The 12,686-nt window shown below is 34.3% G+C and overlaps 1 long non-coding RNA gene and 1 pseudogene across 1 annotated transcript; both read left to right on the forward strand.

The window, feature by feature from the left end:
* The first annotated feature begins 6,053 nt into the window (after positions 1-6,053).
* LOC106397349 lies at positions 6,054-6,858 on the forward strand. Its single transcript, XR_007324102.1, has 2 exons — positions 6,054-6,424; positions 6,500-6,858. It is a non-coding gene; the product is annotated as an uncharacterized LOC106397349 (long non-coding RNA).
* Positions 6,859-11,098: 4,240 nt separating this feature from the next.
* On the forward strand, positions 11,099-12,485 carry LOC106397350 (annotated as a pseudogene).
* Positions 12,486-12,686: the final 201 nt, after the last annotated feature.

Here is a 12,686-nt window from a genome sequence, read left to right on the forward strand (position 1 = left end):
TTATTCAAACCGCAAAACGTTGTTTTCGGAATTCCGTCGGAATATTCCGAGGAAATTCCGAGGAAAAAGACTCTATAATCAAATCCCTAAATCGACAAGGTCTATTCTGAGGAAATTCCGAGGAAAACCTATCTTCCCTCGGAATTTCCTCGGTATTTCTATTAAAAAAAAAAAGGTCAATGCTAGTCTGTTTCCGAGTCATCATCACCAGATGAATCTGAATCTGGATCTTGGTGAAACTCTCCAATCACTGGTTCATCCTCTACGTGAACGATGGCTTCCTCTCCGAAGTCGGTTAAATCGACTACAAGGCCAACTCCAGCTAAATCTTCTGCTGCACTTAAGTTGCCTGATGTGCTTGGTTGTAGTGGGTCTTCTAGCTCAGAACTTTTCTGAACTCGGCCTCTCGGGTTGAGTCTTGTAACAGTAACCCATGGATCATCTTTGTTCCTTACCCGGGGGTACTTGATATAACAAACTTGTAACATTTAAAAAATTATTAGTAAAATTATAAATTAATACACATGATGATGAATCATTCTAAATAATTAACATTTAATTACTCGATCGGCCTGAGAAGCAAGAATGAAAGGATCATAATATTGCAGCTTTCGCCTCGAATTTACTGATGTAACACCAAATGCATCTGTTCTCACACCTCGATCTCACCTCGATCTAGAGTGTTGTCGTGCCAATCACAATAGAAAACAGTACAGCGCAATCCAACCATGCCCAAATACTTGATTTCCAAAATCTCATGTATGTGTCCGTAGTATACATCATCTCCTGATGCAGAACAAACGTCAGCATCATAAGTCGTACTCGAACGTCTCCTCTTCTGAGTTGTGAATGCACATCCTCGAGTACAAAATCTCGGATATGACTTCACAACAAAGTTTGGTCCAACGACCATCTCGCGTATCCAATCGTCAAATGTTTCACCTCTTGCCAAACCAGCAGACACCTATTAATAGCACATATATATGTTATATCAATAAATGTGAATTAGTATAAATATGTGATAAATGATATTTTAATTTGTTTAAAGCACTCACATAAGTAAACATCCATCCAGAAAATTCTCTCTGCTTTATTTCTTCTAGTTCGTCCTCTGTGGCGTATCTATATTCGAACCGCTTTTCTGCCATGAAAATCCTGTACATATGATGACAATAATGTAATTAATTAAGATTTAAATTTCAACTTGTTAAAATAAAAATTTGTAAGCTAATTTATTTACCTCTCATATTGAAGAACATCTTCGCAGTTGGTGAGCAAATATGTTTGCAAATTACTGCGCTCCTACTCAGTAAGTCGACGGTCCTTTGGTTTTCCGCTAAGTCGTCCAACGTCTGTGAAAATGTCTGGAACCGTAACATGATATGTTGCCCGTTCACCTCTATCATCATGCCGAGCAGGTATTCTGTTTTTGGTCTGAACTTCTGCTGGAAAGTAGTACTCGGCAAAGTTTGAAGTTTCTTCATTGATCATCTGTGCGACTATAGAACCTTCCACCCTACTTAAATTTTTCACCATCTTCTTTAAATGGAACATATACCGCTCATACAGATACATCTATCTATACTGCACAGGACCACCAAGTTCCAATTCTCTTGCCAGGTGAATAACAAGATGCTCCATAACATCAAAAAATGAGGGAGGAAATATCTTCTCAAGGTTGCACTGAATCACGGCTATGTTGGTCTTCAAATTTTCAATACCTTTAAGAGTCACTGATCTCGTGCATAAATCGCGGAAGAAACCACTTATCCCTGCAATTGCTTCATGAACATTTCGTGCTAATAGTTCCTTGAAGGCAAGCGGAAGGAGGCGCTGCATCATTACATGGCAATCGTGGCTTTTCAAGCCAGTAAACTTTCCTTCATTTCTGTCGATATAGTTACGCAAATTAGATGCGTAACCGTCTGGAAATTCCACATCGTTTGAAATCCAATCAAAGAACGCATCTTTTCCCTCTGCATCAAGTCGGTATATGGGAAAAGGAGCCCTACCATTTTCATCAACATGAAGTTCTGAACGAGCACATATATCGACTAAATCCAGTCTTGACTTCAAATTATCTTTTGTTTTACCTTGAACATTAAGGATCGTGTTCATGAGATTGTCAAAAAAGTTCTTCTCAATATGCATGACATCTAAATTATGTCTTAGCAGATGATCCTCCCAGTATGGCAGATCCCAGAAAATACTTTTTTTGTGCCAGTTATGTAGGTCTCCAACAGCATCTACCGGAAAACGCTCATGTCCACCGACGTCTGGCGTCCTTTCTGCACCAAAATCTCTTAGTTGTGTCTTCAAATCTTTCCCACAAATTTTCGGAGGTGGACTGTCAAACACCCTCTTGTTCCTACTCCTACGATATGGATGATCAGGTGGTAAGAATCTCCTGTGACAGTTAAACCAACACGTTTTCCTTCCGTGTTTTAGTTGGAAAGCATCAGTGTTATCTTGACTATATGGACATGATAGCCTTCCATGCGTTGTCCATCCAGATAACATACCATATGCTGGAAAATCACTTATAGTCCACATTAGTACTGCCCGCATTTGAAAGTTTTCTTTACACGAAATATCGTATGTTTCAGCACCTTGAGCCCATAGTTATTGCAACTCATATATTAGTGGCTGAAGAAACACATCAAGAACACTGGCTTAACCCAGCTGCTCTCACTCAAGTTTGCTACTCGATTCCAATTCAAAGCTACTCTTCTCAGAAACCACAAGCTATGTTTTATAGCTGATCCTAACTGCTGCAAAGACTCTTAGCCAAACAGAGTATCTTCTCATGCCTTAATCTCTATTTACTGTCAGCTCAGCACCACTCTTATCACTCGGCTTCACGAGGAGTTCAGGATTGTCTCCATTGGTGCTTGCCTGGAGTTCCTGATACGTGTAATGAAATACTCTTCACAATGATATAAGTTTTCTGCATCGGTGGAGGAATGGGGTTGAGCTTTTTGATAGCTTTTCTACGGTACAACATAACATTTGAAGTACTATCGGCTTGAGGTGTAAGTTATAGTATTTTATTCTGGTACAGAAACAAAGCTCACAGGGCTTGTCCAAGTCCAACCATATTTACTGGACAGAACCCCCGAACTCAACTTTTGTCTTTTTTTTTTGAATCGATTAAATAGAAATTTTAGAGAACCATGTTCTGCGAATCTTGTTTTGTTACTGTGTTCTCTGAACGTTTTGAGGTTGGATTCTGTGTGAACATGTTTTGTTTTAAAACCATGTCTTTGATGCTGATGAGTGCTGCCTGCCTGCCTTATTACAATTCTTATCAAAATGATTTGATACAACGCTATTTATGGAGAAGACAAGTCAAAAACAAATCAAAACGTAAACCTTTAACACCTTCTCAACCCTCACAACCAAAACAATATGTCCAACGTTTGGAACAACAAACCCAACCTAAAAAAATTACATCTGTTAACGACCAGAGGCTATATAGGATCAAGTTTTAACGGCTCAATTGTATTTTGGTTTGAAGAAATTGGATTGGTTAAGCTTTTTAGTTCCTTCCAATAAACAAATATTCTATGACTACGATCTTGGTTCTACATAAGCAGCGACACTAGAATATGTTGGGACTTTATTCTGATTCGCCCTACAATCTCCATGGTTTATTCTAATATGTCCTTCCTAATACTTAATTTTTTTTTAATTACAGAAACGTAGGTAAATACAGAACTACCTTTAATGAATCTACAAAACTACAACCAAACCTAAGGTAAACCATCTAATCTAACCCAAGTTTTTCCTTCTTTCCGCTTAGACTCCCAAAACAATCTTTCCGACCCGACCCGGACATTGAAGCGAATGACTTTTCGAATCATCGGTCGACCGTGGATGAACCGCATATTAATATATAAATTAATATTATTATATAATAATATATTAGTTATAAAATAAATATATATAAACTACAATTAAGTATTTTCTATTTTTTATAAAACATAAACATAAAATACTTTGGCTTATGCTGAAGGTCTAGGATGATTTATATTTACATTAGGATTTCTATTTTATTTGGCTTAATCTCTTAGTGGGGTTTTTATATACAGTAAAACTTCTATAAATTAATAATGTTGGGACTTTAGAATTTTATTAATTTATAGAGATATTAATTTACCAAAGTTTCCTTTTTTAGATTGTATCCCGTTTTTGAATATTTTGTTTATAAAAAAATAAAATATTTGACTTTCATATTGTTTAATTATCTTATTTGGTATATATTTTTATGTTGTTATGTGGTTTTCAATATAATTTTACTAAATATCATCAAAATATAGTAAAATGTTAAGAAAAATAGATGTATTTTCATTGTGAATATAAAACCAATAATATAATGTTTAGTTTGTACTTATATAAAAATATATATAGATATATTATTAATTTATGGTTTTAATGGGGCTATATATTTACATGGAAGTTTTAAAATTATTATTATCTTATTATTTTATCGATTTCTATCATATTTTACACCGGTCCAAATTGGGACGGACAAAATTTATTAATTTATAGAGATTATTAATTTATGGAGTATTAATGTATAGAGGCTCTACTGTATGTAAGCCTCACGGCTGATGAGTTTTAACAATCAATAATAATCATATTCTTCAACCTAAATCTCTCTGATCTATCTTGCATAAGTTCCATAAGAACTTATCAAACCGAGCTCAGTCTTTCGAGGTGATCTTTCTATCCTTACGATCATCTTCTAGATTTGTGTATCCTCTTTCTTTGAATACGCAAGTAGGATTTCAAGTTCGGTAATCTATCTATCTTGTCTCAAGAAAAGCTCAAGTTTGCTTCTAACAAATGTTTTGGCAATAGTTGGCTCTAAATAGACTGAATGTATCTGGAATTCTACACATCCAAAGGAAGAGATTGGAGATTGATAGAGCGTGTGAAGTAGAGTATTCGTCTCTGATCCATTGAAATGGTGTTGCTTTCTTGAAGATGAGGAAGCAAAAGAACGTTGAGAGAAGAGAGTCTTATTGGCGGTTACATGCTGACGGAGTTGGTGGTCTTTGGTTCGCGACGTCGGCGATTGACGCGGGCAAAAAAAAAAAGCCCAGTGGGCTATTTTAAATGATTGAAAGTTTGAAGACAAAAAAGGTGTGGCAAGTTCAAGAACCGAGTTAGTGATTCCAGCCCATACCAAACGATATTCTATCCAGCCCATACCAATCGATATTAGGTTAAAATAGATCATATCGATCTGAAGGGTTAGTTTACCTGCAGCCTTTCCAACCAAACATCTCCCGTCTCTCTCTTAATTTTCTTCAAACTTCTGAAGATGGCTGATCATCAGTACGAGATGGCTAAGACAATTGTTTTCTGGGACAGGGAAGAGTGCAAGATCCCTGAAGGTCTCGAGGTTGGTGATGTTTTGAAAAACATCAAAATGGCCCTTGAGCATATTGGTTATAGAGGTAGAGTTTCAATCATGGCTACTGGTGATGCCAAGGATGACATTTGCTCCTGCAAAATTTTAATGCTCAAACACTTTCTACGTTTATTATTATTATTTTTTTTAATTATATGTATATGGATTTTTATAGGAGAAAGAGATGCTAGACTTACTGAGGTTATATCATATTTGATGGAAAATTCTGTGCTATGTAATTTGTTACTGGTTATGAAAAGGGAAAATGACTAATATAGCACTAAACAAAAGTTTTTTTCATAAATATAGTTTTTAAGAATAAAAATGAACAAAATAACTTTTAATTTTTTATTAAAAGAGATAATATACTTATATAAAGGGATAAAGGAGTAAAGGAGTAAAGGGGGTAAGGGGTAAGGGGTAAGGGGTAAGGGGTAGGGGGTAGGGGGGCAAGGGGGTAAAGGGGGTAAAGGGAGTAAAGGGGGTAAATGGGGTAAAGGGATAAAGGGATAAAGGGATAAATGGATAAAGGGATAAAGGGGTAAAGGGGTAAAGGGGTAAAAGGGTAAAAGGGTAAAAGGGTAAAAAGGTAAAAGGGATAAAGGGATAAAGGGATAAAGGGATAAAGGGTAAAAGGGTAAAAGGGTAAAAGGGTAAAAGGGTAAAAGGGAAAGGGATAAAAGGATAAAGGGTAAAAGGGTAAAAGGGTAAAAGGGTAAAAGGGTAAAATGATAAAGGGATAAATGGATAAAGGGTAATGCTATTTTTGTCATTTTTGTTTTTAAGAGCTATTTTTATGACATAAACTTAGAAATGTCTTATTTTGAAGATTTGCCCTTATGAAAATTCTGGTAAACCTCTCCATGAGTTTGAGAAATTTGAATTTGAGAAACTTGAGTCTTCTTGGGGCAATACCTGATGCATACCCAACAGGAATGCTACTTTCTATGTTAAGCTCAGTATGGCATTGGTCAAGTTTATCAGATGGAGGAAACCCTATCACATGTAAGTTCTCTTGTGCTGTAAGCTTTACTTATTTGTCATGTAAATTTTGTTTACTCAAGTGTGCTCCGTTTGCAGCGTCTAAGACAGACGTCTTTTGGGACATGGACGATTGCCCTATCCCTGTTGGTCCCGATCCTGATATGATTTATGAAAATATCACATCAGCTCTTAAGGATAAGGGTTATCTTGGTGAGGTATCAATTAGTACTTATGGAGAGATCCAGATTGAGTTTCAATCTGCCGGAGTATATATACACAACCTTTTTATATACATAACCACAACGTTAAGTCAAAACCTTATTCTACACAAGCTACTCATTCCATATGCATGTCCTAAGAGTCAGGGCAAAGGATTCATCTCATAAAACATACAATAAGAAAGTGGAGTAGTTTTGCTCAAAAAAAAAAAAAAGAAAGTGGAGTAGCAGGAACCACATAACATTTTTAAAATATACAAAAACTAACTATTAAATAAACAAAATAAGATTGTAACAATTTTAAATCAATAATAAAATAAAGTCAGTTGTTACTATAAGAAATAACTTATACAATAAAGCTACTGTAAATTCATATTCCATAAATTAATCAATAACACTTGGAATTACAGTTATAATTAATTATCAAGATAACATAGTGTACTGCATGCTTCTGTCCAATTTTTTTCTTTGAGAAAGCTTTGATTCAAAATTTAAATAATTCATTAACTAAACCGATTAGTTAAGCAAATCAGGTTAAGTAAACTTTGTTGGTGTTATATATTCATAAAGTTTTGAAAATTTACACATTTTTTAAAAACATACTATTAGTTTACTAACTCATCCGTCCGTCCGTTAAGTGCGTTTACCCTAGTTCAAGATAAAACCAAGTGATACTAGCCCAGTGATAAAAAGAGAGTTTGGAGCAGTTCCAAAACTAATATTATAAATGTGATTTGAATTTAAAAATATCGATTTTTAACTTAAAACTTCTTATAAAAAAGCAAAATTGAATAACTAATATTATAAATGTGATTTTGAATTTAAAAATATTGATTTTGGACTTAAAGCTTCTTATAAAAAACAAAATTGAATTACTTCATTAACAATATCTTAATGAAAGAATTACTTCAAATATGTACTGTTAAACACTTTTAGTCTATTATCAAAAATCATGGTGGCTGACAAAAAAAAATCAAAATCATGATGTTCCACGCACATGAGCCGTACGTTCGCCAATTGTCAGAGCATGATTAATACATGTCTCTTAGGGTGAAGTTCTTAGCATAATATAAGATACAGTTTTTTAGCTTTTAACTAAAAAATTAAGAGACATCTCTTATATCTCTTATTTAAAAGACGTCTTTTATTTTTTCTAGTTAAAAAATAAAAGATCATATCTTATATTACTTTAAGAATCTATCCAAAAAAACTCGCATTAATCCTGCTCTGGATAACTCATAGTCTGACTTTGAATGTAGAATCCAACGGTTCAGATTGTACTTCATAGAAACACTCATTTTAGACTATAACACGGCCGGCTTGATATTTTGAAGGCACAAACGACAAAAATAATGTATGTCAAACAATTAAATATTTATTTATTTTTTGCTTAGAGGATTTATTTATTTGCGAGCAATGTTCAAATTTTATTAGTTCACTAATACTACTTTTTCAGTTGCTTTACTTCTGGGGTCTCTACAGACACACATACATGTGCAATTAGCTTATAGCCTTGTACGTGTTCCACTAATCTTACACTACTAAAAGGTCTTAATGCTCGACTCTCGACCTGTCCACATGATTAAAAAATTAGCCAATCATAGAAGTTTAATTCGCCACATCATTACTGCATTAACGTGATAGAATTTGTGATAGGCTTCTAATAATTTGTCCTAGCCAATTTAGATCAGCCCACATAATGACGATATCATTTTCCCTCTTCCGCTCTTCCACTTCACCATAGTCGTTGCCGATTCTTCAAATCACTGTTTCTTTTGGATTTATTACAATCTACTCTCAATCATTCAATCGAGATCTTTACTCTTATCTTGATGAGCCAATGCTATCCGTCCACCTCCCTTTTATGACTCCTTCTCTTATATAAATCCTTTCGTAGACGAGCCTGCTATGTACTTTACTCCGCTTGTAATTTTTTTTTATACCCGTCGAAGCCATGGCCTCAAATCCAGACGGATCAAAATTAATTATCGTCATGAATCAATGCTGTCTTCCACTACCTCCATACATAAGTTGATGACTCCTTCCAGAGTTAAGACTTATCCTCACACCAGGTTTCCGCCGGCTGGCCTACGTGGCTGACAAGCGTCTCTGGCGAAGCTATACTCGGTCGGGTTCAATTTCGATCCGATACTTTTGAAAAGGTTAGGACATTCATAGATTAAAATTAAGTTTCTCTTATACTTTCATCTCTTTGGAGTTTTGATTGGGTACTGTCTGCAATCTAGAGATTGATTTCAGATTTTCCCTTTTCATAACACTAATAGCAACCATGAATGGTAAAGGCAGCGAAAAGCAGGAACATACCACCATGGTAAAACTTTTGTTTTTCTTCTGAATTTTCTAAAACTAATAACAATGTGATAAAATCTCAGTTTTTGGTTTAAGCCACCGCAGATGGTTTTCATGGACAGAGATTATACGAAGAAGAAAGTTTGAAGCTTAGTAGCTGAGTAGCTGAGTCTTCGAAGTTTCTGTACGCCCTTCCGGTGACTAAAGACAAGGGCATTATGTGAGTTTCTCTTTATTGTCTCTTCTCCCCTTCTATTAATAATCGTTCTCACAAAAAGTTTGGCTCTGATCAGCTGGAATCACTTCATGTGATTCATTTGCAGGAGACTGATAAAATTATAATATTATTATAATACTGTTTCTCTCAAATTAAAAAATTCATAATTTATGACTAAATATACATACATAATTTATGAATAAAAAATAATGTTGCCTCAAAAAAATATATACATAAATTATGAATAAAAAAATAGGTGTAGCCTAAGAAATCGCATAGTTCTTATAAAATTACAAACTACATAACTTGAAAGCATCTTACTCATTTCTCTTTGAATTGAAGAACAACACCATCAACTCTCATAATTAGATGTTTTTTTTTTTCTAATTTATGAACACTATAATCATTTTACATTCTGCTATTATTGTCTTTAACATAACCCAAAATATTTGTAGATTTCATGAAACAAAAAACTATCACTAACAAATAAGGTACCTTCAGGGCCGTGCCTGATAATTATAGGCCTAGAAGCCAAAATCTTTTTTTGGCCCATTTATTTTTAAAAAATCGCGAAAATACAAAAAAAATGCACCAGTTAAGGTTTGAACCAGGGCATGAAGGTGTTGCATCAGCCGCCGTCACCAGTAGAGCTATATGAGATTTCAATTATTTTGGCCCCCAAATTATATATATTGTCGTTGGCCCTAAAGCAAATGCTTTATTAGCTTCTATTCAGGCCCGACCCTGGGTACCTTCACTAAAATATTTCACCCATTGTCACTAAATTTCTAACCGGTAACTATCACCGAAACATTATGAACGAACAAGGAAAAACAGAAAAAAATTAAATTTCAAAAATAAATATATTTTTTTTATCAAATTTAGTGAAGAACAAATTTGTTCTATACTATTTACAATAAAAAATGAATAGAAAAAAGTATTCCTTATAAATGATAAAAATTAGAATTATTAAGAAATATAGTGTTTTTCTTGATTTATTTGGTCATCATTTAAAGCTTAATTATAAGTCATTCAGTCCAATAAACATAAATTTGTTTATTCCAGTAGTAATAGTGAAGTTAATGCTAATTTGTAGTCAATATAACGCTATACCAACATATTAAAAGAAAGATAGATTACCAAAATTTATTTATGAAATATATCACTTATTTCAAATTTTAAACCAAATATTTCATATCAAATTAGTATTTCAACGTAATTCTGTAAATTATTTCTCTTATAAATTTAGCTACTGCTATATTACAAAAATGAAATTTGCACACAAAAGAAGAAAGGGGTAATAAATTGAGCTTTATCTATTATAATTTCTACATATGTAACATATAGCTCAAATTTGTTAAGAAAACACAATTATTTTTAAAAAAATTAGTCACATAATGGGCTAAAAACCAAGTGCTTATTTTTCTGGATATTAACAAAGGTTTAGGAAATTTCTTAATATATATGTCATTTATATTAAATATAATGATATTTGTATAAATATGCCCGGGCAAAATTTCGAGAGGACTTAAAAGGAAATTTGACACTGATATGTCAGATCAGTAGATGGTTTGGGCAAAAAAGTAATTAATGATAACTACAAAGACACGATTAAAAGCGGATATTAAATGATTTTCATGTGAGTTATACTATAAACCTCGAATTATTGTGACCGACTTCAAAAACACACCAAGAAAAAACTCTCAATCTCTCATTTTCAGCTATAGCAGCCGCCTCCTCCTCCACTAACTTAAATCATCTCTTCTTAGCTTCTCAATCAAATCTGTTCTTTCTTCTCTATCCAAGCTTGCTATCGAAAATCACAAGAACTCTGGGTCCAATAAGGCAATAAGCGCAGCCACAAGAAAATCATGGCGACTAATTCTCTTGTTCTTACTGTTTTTGAAAATTTCTCTCTACAGATTCTTATATATTAGTTACTACTCTTGAAATGGTCTTAAAACCCTCCAGGGACCAATGACGAGAGTAGAAGAAGACTATTATCTGAGTTCCCCATGGCTAATCCCAATGCCTAGAGGAAACTACTTCGTCCCTTGTTCGATTCACGCCGATTCCAACAAAAGCGAATGCAACATGTTCTGTCTTGACTGCACTTCCAATACATTTTGCTCTTACTGCTTGGTCAATCACAAAAACCATCGTGTCCTTCAGGTTCGTTCTTTAAAATATGTATCTAAAATTCCACAAAAACATATTAAAATCGAATTTATTTTCAGATACGTAGATCATCGTACCACAACGTTATGAGGGTAAACGAGATTCAGAAGTATCTAGACATCTCTTGTGTTCAGACATATAATCAACAGCGCAAGGATCGTGTTCTTGAACGAACGTCCTCAGCCAAGAATCGGCAAAGGCGTTGCCAATACTTGTGAAATATGCTGCAGTAGCCTCCTTAATTGATTCTTACCGTTTCTGCTCTGTTGGTTGAAAAGTAAATAGAATATATGGTAAGAAATTGGTTTTGGTCTGGTGGTAAAGGCCTCACAACTGTAAATACCGTTTTGGGTTCGATTTCCCTTGGCCACCCGAAGAACTTTAAATGGTAAGAAAACGCGGATCTTGCAGACCTCGTGGTGATTAGTCTTTCGTCATAGAAATCTTTTGAGATCACACCACGGTTATCACAGAAAAGAAAAGTAAATTGAATATATTTTCTCTATTTTCTACAAGTTTCAGATTATTATTTTACTAAATTGACCATGTTGCCCTTGTTTGGTGATGTAGCTTGGAAGAATCAAAGTCTAACCTTCTCTTTAAAAGGGAAGCATGGGAGGGAGTGTCAAGGTGGGTCAGAATCTGATGAGATGACCACACCGACTAAGATACGTAAGACGTGTCCTTTTAACCGTCTGATGAACGGTCTCTTCATCTCTACTGTTAAGTCAGATTACTTTTCAGGAGATCAACAGTCTACGAACTCAGGTGATGAAAGCTGTTTTAATCTATCTCCGGGAATAATCACCGAACTCAAGCAGACGGAAGGGTGTACCTCACCGTGCTCCGTTTTGAAATTAACCAAAAAGTAACTAACTATATAGAATATGTCCAGACATACATATTACAAGATGCGGTCATTACACTGTAAATGGTTAGTATTGTTTGAAGCTAGGAATATTAAGATAATACATGAAAACAGTATAAGATATTTAGTTTGTTATAAATGTAGGAATAAGTTTATAGTAGTAGTCAAAGGATTGAAATATGTTTGTATATAGATTTTGTTGTAAACATCCGCTTGAAAGGATGGTGGTATGTTTTTTTTTTGTAATATATAATATTGTCACAATGAAATAGCAAATATATTTTGTGTGTATTATGATTGTGACTAGTTCATGTTGTTGTGTAGTTTTGTACATTGTTGTCTTGTTAAAAAAAACATATGTGGTCAGCTACGTAGCGACCGAGCTCCGACTCGAGTCATAGACTCATAATAGCTCTCTCAGTGGCTCTTTCCTTGTCCACCTGCCAATTTAAATGTACCTCGCAGAAGTCCAAAAGATCAAATACGGGAGAG

The sequence above is a fragment of the Brassica napus genome, chromosome C5 (assembly GCF_020379485.1).
Source record: "Brassica napus cultivar Da-Ae chromosome C5, Da-Ae, whole genome shotgun sequence".
In the NCBI taxonomy this organism is placed as follows: domain Eukaryota; kingdom Viridiplantae; phylum Streptophyta; class Magnoliopsida; order Brassicales; family Brassicaceae; genus Brassica; species Brassica napus.